Source organism: Bos indicus, chromosome 22, assembly GCF_029378745.1.
Source record: "Bos indicus isolate NIAB-ARS_2022 breed Sahiwal x Tharparkar chromosome 22, NIAB-ARS_B.indTharparkar_mat_pri_1.0, whole genome shotgun sequence".
NCBI lineage: Eukaryota > Metazoa > Chordata > Mammalia > Artiodactyla > Bovidae > Bos > Bos indicus.
The window spans coordinates 20,540,010-20,554,754 of NC_091781.1; positions in this window are offsets into that span (position 1 = coordinate 20,540,010).

Consider the following 14,745-nt stretch of genomic DNA (forward strand, 5'->3'; position numbering starts at 1 on the left):
GAAGGAAGAACCAAAGACATGTAAGATGGCCTATGACCTCAACCTCATTAAATAAAAACACAACTCCTTTGTGGTACAACAATTTCATCACAGCTAAGTCAGCACATTATTATTGCTATCTTCTAGGTAGCAGAAAATCTGGGAGACTTATCTGCATTCTAGCTGGTTCCTAGAATACTCCTACTAATGGTCTCCAAAACATCCCAGATTATTGCAACATCACCTTAATTCCCATTACAAATTTACAAAGGAAAGTTGAAGCTTCCCAAGTTAGCAGTAGAACGCTGGGCCTTTTTCAATGTTATCTTATTTACTCCTACAGGCAACAAATATTTACCAAATGTTTTCAAGCATGAGACAGTGAATTAAATAGATACGTATGACCATCACCTCACCATTTTTTAAAAATTATTAATTTATATTTAATTGCTTTACAATGTTGTGTTACTTTCTGCTGTACAACAAAGTGAATCAGCTATGTGTATACATATATCCCCTCTCTCTTGCACCTCACCCTTTTAAAAAGAGATTTTACAAAATGGCTACAAATACCTACTAGATGGACAAACTAATACAAAAACACAAGTAGCCATGCAGACAAGGTCAACGTGTTTTTCCCCCCAAAGACATTCTTGAACTTCCTTTAAATTCAAAGACTTCTATCACACTGAAATATGCAGTAACAAAGCAAAACTTAAAAGGTCTGCATGAGATTACATAAAACCTTTGAACTTAAAGGATCCTACAGAGTACTGATTAAGTTCTTTGTCTAGAAGGATTAAATTTCCCCAGCCATTTACATTTCTAATCACAGGCTCTTAATGACCAAGGTGAATTAATATAAGTGATTAGTCTTGCTTACAGGAAAGCCAAGGCCTAGGCCAGCAGCTCAGGCTCACGGACAATGACCCAGTTACTGTGTGATTCAGAAAGACTGAAATCCATGTTTATACGTGTCATATTCAGTGGTCTTTTGACCATGACATATGGCTCTTGATTGTATACCCTTTAATGCTTCATGATACATACTTCATATTCAAAAAAGGTGAATTCCCTCCCACCAAACCATTTGATCCTCCCTGTGTCCAGTGGCAACTACTATTAACTTTCGTAGTTCTTAGCTGTTATCTACTAGCTTTCATCAGGTCTCTACCCTGTAGCCAGAGTAATCTTTTCAAACACCCGGTCTTGCTGCTGTGGAAACCAGCTTTTCCTCAAAAAGTGTGTAGTCCAGAAATCCCATTCCTACATGTATACCCTGAGAAACCAAGGGCAGGAACTCAAACAAATCCTCATACAACGAAGTTCAGTGCCACATGATTCACAAAAGCCAAAAGGTAGAAACAAACCAAGTGTCTGTCAACACATGAATCAATAAACAAAATGTGGTCTATCCATACAATGTAACATTAATCTGCCATAAAAAGGAATAAAATGCTGATATACACTACAATATGTATGAACACTGAAAATGCGTGTGCATGCTAAGCTGCTCAGTCGTGTCCGACCCTTTGTGATCCTATGGACTGTAGCCCACCAGGCTCCTCTGTCCATGGAATTCTCCAGGCAAGAATACTGCAGTGGATTGCCATTTCCTTCTCCAGGGGATCTTCCCGACCCAGGGATCGAACCTGCGTCTCTTACGTCTCCTGCATTGGCAAGTGGGTTCTTTACCACTAGCAGCACCGGGGAAGCCGAGAAACATTGGACTAAGTGACAGAAGACAGACACCAAAGCACAAATCATGTCTGATTTCACTTATATGAAATATCTAGGAGAGAAAAGATTTAAAAGAAACTATATTAGAGGTTACAGGGACTATGGGGAATGGAAAGTGGGGATATCTCACTTAATGTTTAGGGTGATACAAATTTGGGGAAATAGAAAGTGGTAATTAATGGTTGTGCAACATTGGGAGAATAATTAATGGTTCTGAACTGTACATGTGAAATATTACTGGTTTAAAAAGTAGATTTGGGGGACTTTCCTGGTGGTCCAGAGGCTAAGACTCTGCACTCCCAGTGCAGGGGATCCAGGTTTGATCCCTGGTCAGGGAACTAGATCCCGCAACTAGGAGTTCGCACGCCACAAATGAAAAGATTCCACATGTTGCAACTAAGACCGAGCACAGTCAAGTAAATAAATAATAGTAAGTATTTTTTTTTTTTACTTTGGTACCTTTATACAAAGGAATATCACTCAGGCATAGACAGGAATGAAATTGGGCCATTTGTAGTGATGTGGATGAACCTAGAGACTGTCATACAGAGTGAAGTCAGAAAGAGAGAAACAAATGTAGTATATTAACACATTTATATGTGGAATCCAGAAAAATGGTTCTGATGAATGAACCTATTTGCTGGGCAAGAGCAGAGACACAAACTTAGAGAGTGGACTTGTGGACACTGTGGCAGGGGCGATGGGTGGGGAGCCCAGAACGAACTGAAAGAGTAGCATTGATGTATATACACTATGATGTGTACAATAGCTAGCTAGTGGGAAGCTGCTGTTAGCACAGGGAGCTCAGCTCGGTGCTCTATGATGACCCAGAGAAGTGGGATGGAGCAAAGGTGGGAGGGAAACTCAAGAGGGAAGGATACATGTACGCACTGCATGACTTCATGTTGTTATACACGCAGAAACTAACAACATTGTAAAGCAATTATACTCCAATTTTTAAAAAACATAGCTTTTCTAATATACACTTTAACACAATAAAAACTAATTAATTAAACACCCAAAGATAAAAAAGTTATCAGTCTTACTAGATGATTCTTCTGCTTAAGCCCCTTTCATTGAGAAGATGAGAGTGAAGACCATGATTCCCATGGCCCACGGGTCCCCCAGAGTATGGCTTCTCCATCTCCCCCACTTTAGTGAGTTCCACTCCTCTCTCTCCTCTTCATTCCTTACACTGTGGCTTTCTCTCAGTCATTTGAAAGCATTATGCCCCTCATGCTGCTGCTGCTGCTGCTAAGTCGCTTCAGTCATGTCCGACTCTGTGAGACCCCATAGACAGCAGCCCACCAGGCTCCCCCGTCACTTTCATGCATTGGAGAAGGAAATGGCAACCCACTCCCATGTTCTTGCCTAGAGAACGCCCCCCGTAGGGCCCCTAAACAAGCTAGGTCCTCTTCCCATTTCACCTGTCAAATTTCAGCTTATTTCTTACATTTTTAAGGAAGGCTTTCTCATCCAACAGGTCAGATCCTCCTATTTCACACACACACAAACACACACGAGTTCTCCTTTACAACGCTTACTATATTTTAGACTAATTGTTATGTTTGTGTGTGTTTTGTAGCCAGCTTCCAAGACAGCACCCGACGACCCCCACCTCCTTGGAGGGGCACCCTTGCGTGGTCCCCTCTCCCACTGTTCCAGCGTTGATTTGTGTGACAAACAAAATATGACAGAAGTCACTTATGAGACCTGGTTTTCAAAGACTGTCGACTCCATGTGGGTTTCTCTCTCTGATTCTCATCACTTGCTCCAGGGGGATGCTCCATCATGAGGAGCCCTATGCAGAGGGGACCATGGGGTCAGAATGACAGCCTGGTGAGTGAGCATGGAACTGCTTGGCTCAGTGCCTGGCACAGCTTCAGAGACTCCAGCTCTTACCAACGACTTGCACACAGTCACCTAAGAGACTCTGAGCCAGAACCACCTGGCTCAGTGTCTTGCTGCTCCCAATCCCCGGATCCTTAGAAACTGAATGAGATAATCCATCTTTGTTGTTTTAAATGGATAATTTTTACATAGAGATAGATATGATTATTTGATGACTATGATTATTGTTTGATTAATATTCCCCTTCACATTCATGGAGAACAAATACTGTTCCTTACTGTACTCCCCAATTATATAGCCAATGTCTATCACAGTATCTGACATAAAGCAGACATTCAATAGATATTTGTTTAATAAATGAATGAATGAGTAAACCCCAGTGACTTTGCACATCTACTAAGAGAAGATAGGAGTTTTACATGCCTTTGACATTGGACAGCCTGGGTCATTCAGAACCAAGCTCTGTTGACACAGCTTTGAATGTAAGCCATAGTTCATTCACAAGCACTCCAGGGAAGACAAATCAGTACTCATGTCTTTAGTTAATAGACCATGCAACTTGACAACTTGGAAGAAGTCAATTTAGATGCTTTTACATGCAATGGAGAATATTAAAAAGGTACCACTGCAAACAGTGCAGAGCCATTCCTTTATAGAGACTGAAGGCCCTGCCAGGCGTGAGAGGGTTGAAGAAAATGAAAAGGACAAGGTGAAAGTGAGGCAGAGACTTATATGAGAGAAGTACATTTTCTGCCCATCATTGTGATGGGCAGTTTTCTTTGGAAAACAGCTCAAATTCAACTAATGCATTTTACTCCCTTAATGCAAAGATAACCTTTTAAATGGTATTCCAGATCCAGGAATGATAGTTAAATGGGGGAAAAAGGAACAAAAAGGTGATCAAATAAAATAAAACCTGGAAAGCAACTGCTTTAGCATGAATCTCGACATTAAGCCATTATAAAAACAAGCCAAATTTAGACACCAAAATTTCTGAGCATCTATTTTCCTTGAAGAATAATATTACCAGCTCAGTAGCAGACATGGGTTTGGGTAGACTCCGGGCTTTAGTGATGGATAGGGAGGCCTGGCGTGCTGCAATTCATTGGGTTGCAAAGAGTCGGACACGACTAGGCAACTGAACTGAACTGAACTGAAAACACTTAAACCTGCTCTTCATCCAAGCAAACAATGGATCTCTCCTGGCCTCCTCCATTGGACCAACTCACTCCCTGAACATATCTTGGATCAATGGAATGTGAAAGCATAGAATCATAGAGAAAAAGAGAGAAAGAAACATAGAACTTGAGGTTATAAACAGCCAAGCAAAATCCCCGAGAGATCAAGGAAGCAGGACTGGGACAGCAAGCACGAAGTTACCAAAGAACTGTCAAAGGGAAGAATTAATGATGCTCACAGTTATTATATTTGTACCCCCTCTCTTTAAACACTAATTTCCATGGTGAATTTTTCATATGAATGCAGTAGGTATCAGTTAAGTTCAGTCACTCAGTTGTGTCTGACTCTGTGCAACCCCATGGACTGTAGCACGCCAGGCTTCCCTGTCCATCACCAACTCCCAGAACTTACTCATGTCCATCAAGTTGGTGATGCCATCCAACGACCTCATCCTCTGTCATCCCCTTTTCCTCTGGCCTTCAATCTTTCCCAGCATCAGGGTCTTTTCCAGTGAGTCAGTTCTTCACATCAACTGGCCAAAGTATTGGAGCTTCAGCTTCAGCATCAGTCCTTCCAATAAATATTCAGGACTGATTTCTTTAGGAAGGACTGGCTGGATCTCCTTGCAGTCCAAGGGACTCTCAGGAGTCTTCCCCAACACCACAGTTCAAAAGCATCAATTCTTCGATGCTCAGCTTTCTTTAGAGTCCAACTCTCACATCCATTCATGACTACTGGAAAAGCCATACCTTTGACTAGATAGACCTTTGTTGGCAAAGTAATGTCTCGGCTTTTTAATATGCTGTCTAGGTTGGTCATAGCTTTTCTTCCAAGGAGCAAGCGTCTTAACTTCATGGCTCCAGTCACCATCTGCAGAGATTTTGGAGCCAAGAAAATAAGATTGTCACTGTTTCCGTATCTATAGGCCATGAAGTGAAGGGACTGGATGCCATGATCTTTGTTTTCTGAATGTTGAGTTTTAAGCAAGCTTTTTCACTCTCCTCTTTCACTTTCATTAAGAGGCTGTTTAGTTCTTCATCTTCTGCCATAAGAGTGGTGTCATCTGCATATCTAAGGTTATTGATATTTCTCCTGGCAATCTTGATTCCAACTCGTGCTTCATCCAGCCCAGCGTTTCTGACAATGTACTCTGTGTTTAAGTTAAATAAGCAGGGTGACAATATATAGCCTTGACATACTTCTTTTTCTATTTGGAACCAGCCCATTGTTCCATGTACAGTTCTATCTGTTGCTTCTTGACTTGCACACAGATTTCTCAGGAGGCAGGTCAGGTGATCTGGTATTCTCATCTCTTGAAGAATTTTCCAGTTTGTTGTGATCCACACAGTCAAAGGCCTTGGCATAGTCAATAAAGCAGAAATAAATGTTTTTCTGGAACTCTCTTGCTTTTTTGATGATCCAATAGATGTTGGCAATTTGATCTCTGGTTCCTCTGCCTTTTCTAAATCCAACCTGAACATCTAGAAGTTCACAGTTCACGTACTGTTGAAGCCTGGCTTGGAGAATTTTGAGCATTACTTTGCTAGCGTGTGAGTAGAGTGCAATTGTGCAGTAGTTTGAACATTCTTTGGCATTGCCTTTCTTTGCGATTGGAATGAAAACTGACCTTTTCCAGTCCTGTGGACACTGCTGAGTTTTCCAAATTTGTTGACATATTATTGAGTGCAACACTTTCACAGCATCATCTTTCAGGATTTGAAATAGCTTAACTGGAATTCCATCACCTCCACTAGCTTTGTTCGTAGTGATGCTTCCTAAGCCCCACTTGACTTCGCATTCCAGGCAATCTAACTCTAGGTGGGTGATCACACCATTGTATTTATCTGAGTCGTGAAGAATTTTTTGTATAGTTCTTCTGTGTATTCTTGCCACCTCTTCTTAATATTGAGAGAGTCATTTCCTAGACAGGTTGATAAGAAGTGTAGGGATCCCCAAGGGGACAGGGGTCTGGAGTTCCCAAGGAGGAAGAAAGGACAAACTTTTTTTCCTCTACATTCCTTAGGATTATATAATAATAATGTATCCTGCCTGAGGACAGTCTCTGGCTTAAACCTTCTGGCTAATTCTGTTATCTTACAATGTAAATTATGGGAGTAGGTCTGGTGAGGTCTTTACAACCTCCAGACATTCTTTGGATTCATTGGAGAGTATATAACTCCATTGCTAACACTAGCAAGGGGGTACTCTTTCTACCCCTTTCTGATGTCTACGTCAGAAGCTTTCTTTATCTCCTTTATACTTTAATAAAACTTTGTTACACAAAATATCTGAGCCATCAAGCCTCGTCTCTGGCCCCGGATTGAATTCTTCTCCTCCGGAGGCCAAGGATCCTGGCGTCTTTGCGTGGTTCAACAACAACCTTTCAATATCTTCTGCTTCTGTTAGGTCCATACCATTTCTGTTCTTTATTGTGCCCATCTTTGCATGAAATGTTCCCTTGGTATCTCTAATTTTCTTGATGAGATCTCTAGTCTTTCCCATTCTACTGTTTTCCTGTATTTTTTTTTTTTTTTTTTCTTTTGCATTGTTCACTTAAGAATGTTTTCTTATCTCTCCTTGCTATTTTCTGGAACTCTGCATTCAGATAGGTATATCTTTCCTTTCATCATTTGCCTTTCACTTCTCTTTTTTTCAGCTATTTGTAAGGCCTCCTCAGACAACCATTTTGCCTTTTTGCATTTCATTTTCTTGGGGATGGTCTTGATCACAGCCTCCTGTACAATGTCACAAACTTCTGTCCATAGTTCTTCAGGCACACTATCAGATCTAACCCCTTGAATCTATTTCTTACTTCCACTGTACAATCGTAAGGGATTTGATTTAGGTCATACCCGAATGGTCTAGTGGTTTTGCCTACTTTCTTCAATATACGTCTAATTGTGACAATAAGGAGTTCATGATCTAAGCCACAGTCATCTCCCAGTCTAGCTTCTCCATCTTTGGCTGCAAAGAATATAATCAATCTGATTTTGGTGTTGACCATCTGGTGACGTCACGTGCAGTCTTCTCTTGTGTTGTGGGAAGGGGGTGTTTGCTATGACCGGTGTGTTCTCTTGATAAAACTGTATTAGCCTTTGTCCTGTTTCGTTTTGTACTTCAAGGCCAAATTTGCCTATTTCCCCAGGTATCTCTTGACTTCCTACTTTTTCATTCCAGTCCCCTGTGATGAAAAGGGCATCTTTTCGGGGTGTTAATTCTCAAAGGTCTTGTAGGTCTTCATAGAACCATTCAGCTTTTTCAGCATTACTGGTTGGGGCATAGACTTGTATTTCTGTGATACTGAATGTATATAACTTAGATTTTCACAGAGAAGCATCTTTATTGTGAGGAATATATGTGTGTGTGTGTGTGTGTGTGTGTGTGTGTGTGTGTGTATACCCCAAGCTGCTATATTCTCAATACATAACAATAAGAAAAATCAAGGTGGGACCAGATTTGAAGTATAAAAGTTTAGAATGGGGAAGAACTTTACATCTTATTTGTTGTTATTGTTGTTGTTTAGTTGCCAAGTCATATCTGACTCTTATGCAGCCCCATGGACTGTAGTCTCCCAGGCTCCTCTGACCATGGGATTTCCCAGGCAACAATACTGGTGTGGGTTGCCATTTCCTTCTCCAGGGACTCTTCCTGACCCAGAAGTTGAACCCTCAAATCCTGCATTGCAGGTGGATTCTTTACAACTGAGTCATCTGGGAGGCCCCTTTATTATTTTTACATTTGTAAAATCACTAATTCTAATTCGTAAAATTAGAAATCACTAATTCTCCTGTGTTATTTCTCTGGTCCCTCTTCTGATTACTTCCCCTGTCATCTGACTCTTTGCACATGTCTTCCTTAGAGAGAAGGTGTAGACAGCAGGTGAGGGATGAACATGAAAGGCCAGGCTGAGGGATTGAGACACAAGCCAGTGGGAACTGGAAGTGTTGAGGATGCTGGCAGGAGTTTATCAGCTGTGGAGCAGGGAGATTATTCTGAAAACAATACGCAAGGTATGCTTTAAAAAACAGTTAAAAAAAAAAAAAAGATTAGAGCAGCTGGGGTTGGAGGGGATGATAAACAACAAAAACTGACTAGGAGCAATTCTTTAAAAATGGAAGGGGGAGATAAATCACTGGAAGGATATTTGGTAGGTCAAAGAATCCAAGAGAAGGTTGAAGGATCAAACTTTGGAAAGTCCATGATCCAGAGCAACTGAGGAAATTCAGATAAGTGGGAATTCATAGGTATATTCTTCTAGGACAGGTCAGTGGGAAGAATCAGCATCAGTTATGTTCCTTCTTTAAGTCACTTTTCAGGGATTCAACTCTCATGAAGGCTTGTTGTACCTGTCGACACCCTGGCCAGGAGAGGGAATCCACCCTTATTTGTAGTCCCTTCAAGACGTAAGTGTTTTCCCCTCAACTTTATAAAGAAGACTGGATACTGCCCTTTAAGTTAAAAAGGAGGGCTTCCCTCGTGGTCAGTGGTTAAGAATCTGCCTTGCAATGCAGGGGACACCGGTTCAATCCCTGGTCCAGGAAAATTCCCCATGCTGAGAGGCAACGAAGCCCATGCACCGCAACTACTGAGCCAGCCCTCCAGAACCTGTGAGCCTCAACTACCGAAGCCTGAGTGCCCTGGAGCACGTGCTCCGCATGAGAGCCACCACCCTGAGAAGGCCCTAGTCAACTAGAGAGGAGCTCCCATTCCCTGCAACTAGAGAAAGCCCACATAGCAATGAAGACCCAAGGCAACCAAAAATAAAATTAAGTAAATTTTAAAAAGTTTCTTTTAAGTTACAAATGATACCAGGCAGACAAACACAATGGCTGTCCATATGCAGCCCAGCAAGGCAGCTACTGTGCTAATCCAGCCCTAAAGGGATGAGAAGTGATAGGGCACAGACCACGCCCCGGGTTACCGGCTAGTCCACTTCCTGTTGTCTAAAGCCAAGAGCAGCTTTGATGCACCTTTGGATGGAAGGGCTGTCCCCAGCACTTGGGACAGGCAGGTACTGTATATGCTCCTTAATTCCCACTTCGGATATGTAGATGGCACTCACATGAACAGCTGAGTCAAACGAATCCAGCTCCACGTGCCAGGTGCCGACGGGTAGGATGTTGCGTGCTGTCGGCTGCCACGTTGCTTCTCTTCCTTATCTCCCCCAAGTGGTGGGATGTGACACTGTTGTGTGTTCCATCTTGTTAGGAAGGACCGTGCCTAGTAACAAGAAAGCGGACACTGCAGAGTTGACACTCGATCCTGTTTTCTCCAAGAACTTTGTAGTACAGACCTGGGAAAATGCCAAAATTACCCATGGAAATTATCATGGAAGAGTGGTCATCACTGGATGAGAAAAGAGACAAAAGTTCTCAAACACAGGCAACGGCACTTCCATAGTCTTAGAACCACAGATCCCCAAAGACTTCAAACACATCTGCCAACTGCGCCATCACTGTGTCTTTGCAGCCCTTGGGAAAGTGATTTCAAAAGATCAGGAGAGAAAGCTGAAACTTTGCCTCAGACAGACTATTATAAAAGAGAATTTCACAGCAAAGCTTCCTTAGTACCTAAAACGACGTTTATTATAAAAAAGAATAAATAAAAAGTGTTGGTGTGCAAAGAGAATAAAAGGAAAGAACAGGGTTTAGGTAAACCTTTTATTTTTTTTTTCTTCCAGAGAAAGAGAGACACCATGTGGATTTCAGAGTGAGTCAACTTAGCTCTGTTGACTTTAACATGCTATGAAGGAAAAAGGTTTTTGCTTAAGGATTCAGTGGCAAAATAAATTCACAGAGATAGATAGATAACAAGGAAGTTAAAGTGACCAGTTCAGATGAATAAAAGTCTAGAGCTTTGTGCTGTAGAATAAAAAGTCCTCAAGGACTGTTCTCTCTTACAATGTGGCAAAATGGGAATCTTGCAGGCGTATGTAATTTGAAAGCAAAAAGATAACAAAGGTCATTGTTCTTGGTTAAGCCCCACGTTCCTGCTCTTAACATGGAGATGTTCCTACCACTCAACCTGTAAACAGAAACAAAGAGGAAACATTCCTCCTCCAGGGACTATCCTGGTGGTTCAGTGGTTAAGGATCCACTTTCCTAATCAGGCGACTTGGGTTTCAACCCTGACCAGGGAGTTAAGATCCCACAGGCTGCAGGGCAATGAAGCCCTCGTGCTCTACAGCCCACAGGCCACAACTACAGAAAGGTCTGCCATGACTAAGACCCAATGCAGCCAAATAAACAAATAAATAAATATTAAAAAATACACACATTAAAACCCAAAGATTCCTCATGGAAAGCAATTCTGATGCATCAGTTCTCCTTGTCTCCCTGCCTCAGGACTGGATGGTAGGATTATCAGGGGACACAGCAAAGTACATCTACTCCCAGTCACCTCCCACAGAATGAGTATTGTGATTTGATTTGAATGGGCTCCTCGAAGAAGAGATTTGAATCTGATTTCACTAGACAGGTACGAAGATGCTCAGGAGAAAGCAGTTTGGCCTTCAGCTTCCTCTACTGTGCCTGGGAAAGAGCTGCAGTGGGGATGGGGGCCGGAGCTCAGAGCCCCAAGGTGGAGCTGGGGTGGGCAGGGAAGGGAAACACTGTATTCCTCATGGAGCACTACAGAAAATGAGCCACTGTGCTTCCAACGGAACCCATTTTGGAACCTCATCTGCAATGACCAGAAGCCCTGAATGCTTTGTGATTTAAATGCAGCCCCCAAAGACTTGCAAATAAGGAAATGTGCATATTCACTCTGTGCTCCCTACCTCTATTTTCCCAGTGCGTTCACAGCCAGGCTGGTCAGTTTCTCCTTTGTTCCTTGCTTGAGACTTGTTTTCTGGGCTGGTCAGTTTCTCCTTTGCTCCTTGCTTGAGACTTGCTTTCTGGACCTAGACATCAGTTTGTAAATGTAAGCATGATTGTGTGCGCTCAGTTGTGTTCTACTCTCTGCGACCCCATGGACTGTAGCCCTCCAGGCTCCTCTGTGCATGGGATTCTCCAGGCAAGAATACTGGAGTGGGTTGCCATGCCCTTTTCCAGGGAATCTGCATGACCCAGGGGTCGAACCCAGATCTCCCGCATTGCAGGCGGATTCTTTACCTTCTGAGCCACAAGGAAAGCCCTAGAGACAAATGTGGTGTCAGAAATTGGATATCTGATACAGACAGCGCAATGACTCCTAAAACCAATTTAAACAAAGGAAACCGAAGTGGATCAGAGTTGATGTGGCTCTGCTAAAGCCGGACAGCAAGAAATGTAATGCAGGTCTCTTTCCTGAGTCTAATACAGTTTCCATTACAAAGTATGACACGCCATTCCATACTCAGATACAGAAAGGCATTTTCTAAAGCAAATATCAAAACCCCTAGGTGTCTTTAACTGTGCTTGCTGCATGTGAAAAACTGTGCCAATTCCTTTTTTTTTTTTTTTTAAAAAAAAGAAGCTTTCTCAGGTGTATAAGAATGTATAGATCTTACATATCTAAAGAGGCTCACTCTTTCAGTGGTCCTTCTAGAAAGTCGGTAGAGTTGCTCTAATTCACCACGTTTTGGAAATTTCACTCTAGATAGAGTATGGTCTGGTAAAGAATTCTACCCAGATGGTTCAAGTGAAAAGATGATAGGGATGAGATAACTCAGGTCAGGGCAGGTCTCAGCACGATGAGGTTCCCAGGACTAGCGACATTTCCAGTGCTGATTCGCAGAAGCCACTGGGTAACAGCACAGAGGGGGAAATAGTGTTCCTCAAATCCAGGGAGATGCCATACCCGAGGCAGACTGCAGCCTTGCAAGGTCTTGTCCCCTGACAGAGATGTCCTGCTAAACCGTACACCCCAGCCTCTCTCCTCCTGCCCTCCCTTTATCCAGTCTCTGCCAGCACCTCATACTGGAAGCCAACTGGCAAGGAAGCTCTAAAAATGCATTAAAAAGTGAGTTCATTATCCACTTTTCCTACCATCCAAAATTCCCGCTGCTTCCAACAACTACACCCACTCAAATTTGTAGAGATCGAATGTCCATGAGTTTAGCTGTTCTGGTTTTAATTCTTCATGTACATTAATCCATATGGTGGACAAACTGAAAATATTCTGTTGACTTGTGGTTGCAGTTCCAAATAAATGATCCATTTCTATATTTCTAAATGCACTCACTGTAAGTACTGTATATAAGGTGCATGTATAATAATTCGTAAGTGCTTTTCTACTTGGGTTTTTACCGCAGGTCATTGTTCTTAACATTCAAAAAACTAAGATCATTGCATCTGGTCCCATCACTTCATGGCAAATGGATGAGGAAACAATGGAAACAGTAACAGACTTTATTTTCTTGGGCTCCAAAATCACTGTGAATGATGACTACAGCCATGAAATTAAAAGATGCTTGCTCCTTTGAAGAAAAGCTATGACAAACCTAGATAGCATATTAAAAAGCAGAGGCATTACTTTGCCAACAAAAGTCTGTATGGTCAAAGCTATGGTTTTTCCAGTAGTCATGTATGGATATGAGAGTTGGACCATAAAGAAGGCTGAGCACCAAAGAATTGATGCTTTTGAACTGTGGTGTTGGAGAAGACTCTTGAGAGTCCCTTGGACTGCAAGGAGATCCAACCAGTCCATCCTAAAGGAAATCAGTCCTGAATATTCATTGGAAGGACTGATGCTGAAGCTGAAGCTCCACCACTTTGGCCACCTGATGTGAAGAGCCAGCTCACTAGAAAAGACCCTGATGCTGGGGAAGATAGAAGGCAGGAGGAGAAGTGGACGACAGAGGACGAGCTGGTTGGATGACATCACTGACTCGACGGATGTGAGTTTGAGCAAGCTGCAGCAGATGGTAAAGGACAGGGAAGCGTGTTGTGCTGCTGTCCATGGGGTTTCAAAGAGTCCAACATGACTGAGCGACTGAAGAACAACAACAAATTGCTCTTAAATAAATCATTTCAAGCAAAATGAATTAGCACAGCCTGCTCTGCAGGGCCCTTTTCAACCTATCCAGGCATCATCTCTGGCAAGTCATCACTGCTGGTCTGTGTGGTGTCTTGGAATTACACTGCATCACCGGTTTCTGCAGTGCTGAAGAAGTCCACCACGTTGGATAAAGCCCTTCCAGGCGTTCATCATCACAGACAAGGCATGTTCTTGCCACATCCATGTGTGATGGAGCAAGCAGCAATGGCATACCAAGGAGTCAGGGCCTTGGTTCTCATTCTAGCTCAGTTGGATCTTAGTCAAGCCACTTAAATTCTCAAGGCCTCAGACCCCTCATCTCAAAAGCAAGCAAACTGAAAAGACTTGTGAATTTCAAACTTTGTTGTTGCAGTAGAAGCATGTTTTTATATAAAATATTATAGGGACACTTTTGCACTGTTGGTGGGGATATAAACTGATACAGCCACTATGGACAATAGAATAGAGGTTCCTTAAAAAACTAAAAATAGAGCTACCATATTACTCGGTAGTCCCACCACTGGGAAAATACAAATACCCTGATAAAACCATAATTCAAAACAACCTGTGTACTCCAGTGTCCACTGTAGCACAGGAAGCAGAACACGGAAGCAGCCTACATGTTTATAGACAGAGGAACGGATAAAGAAGATGTGGTACATATCTACCACAGAGTAATCTCAGACATAAAAGAGAACAAAACTGGGTCATTTGTGGTGATGTGGATGGATCTTCAGTCTGCCATACACAGTAAAGTAAGTCAGAAAGAGAAAAATAAATATCATATACTAATGCACATATGTAGAATCTAGACAAATGGTACAGATGAACCCGTTTGCAAGGCAGGAATACAGACACAGATGTAGAAAATGGATATGTGGACGGGGGAGGAAGGGGAGAGTGGGGTAAACTGGGAGATTAGGATTAACATATATACACCACCATGTGTCAAGTAGATGGCTAGTGGGACAGTGCTGGATAGGACAGGAAGCTCAGCTCGGTGCTCTGTGATGACCTAGAGGGGTAAGATGGGGGGCA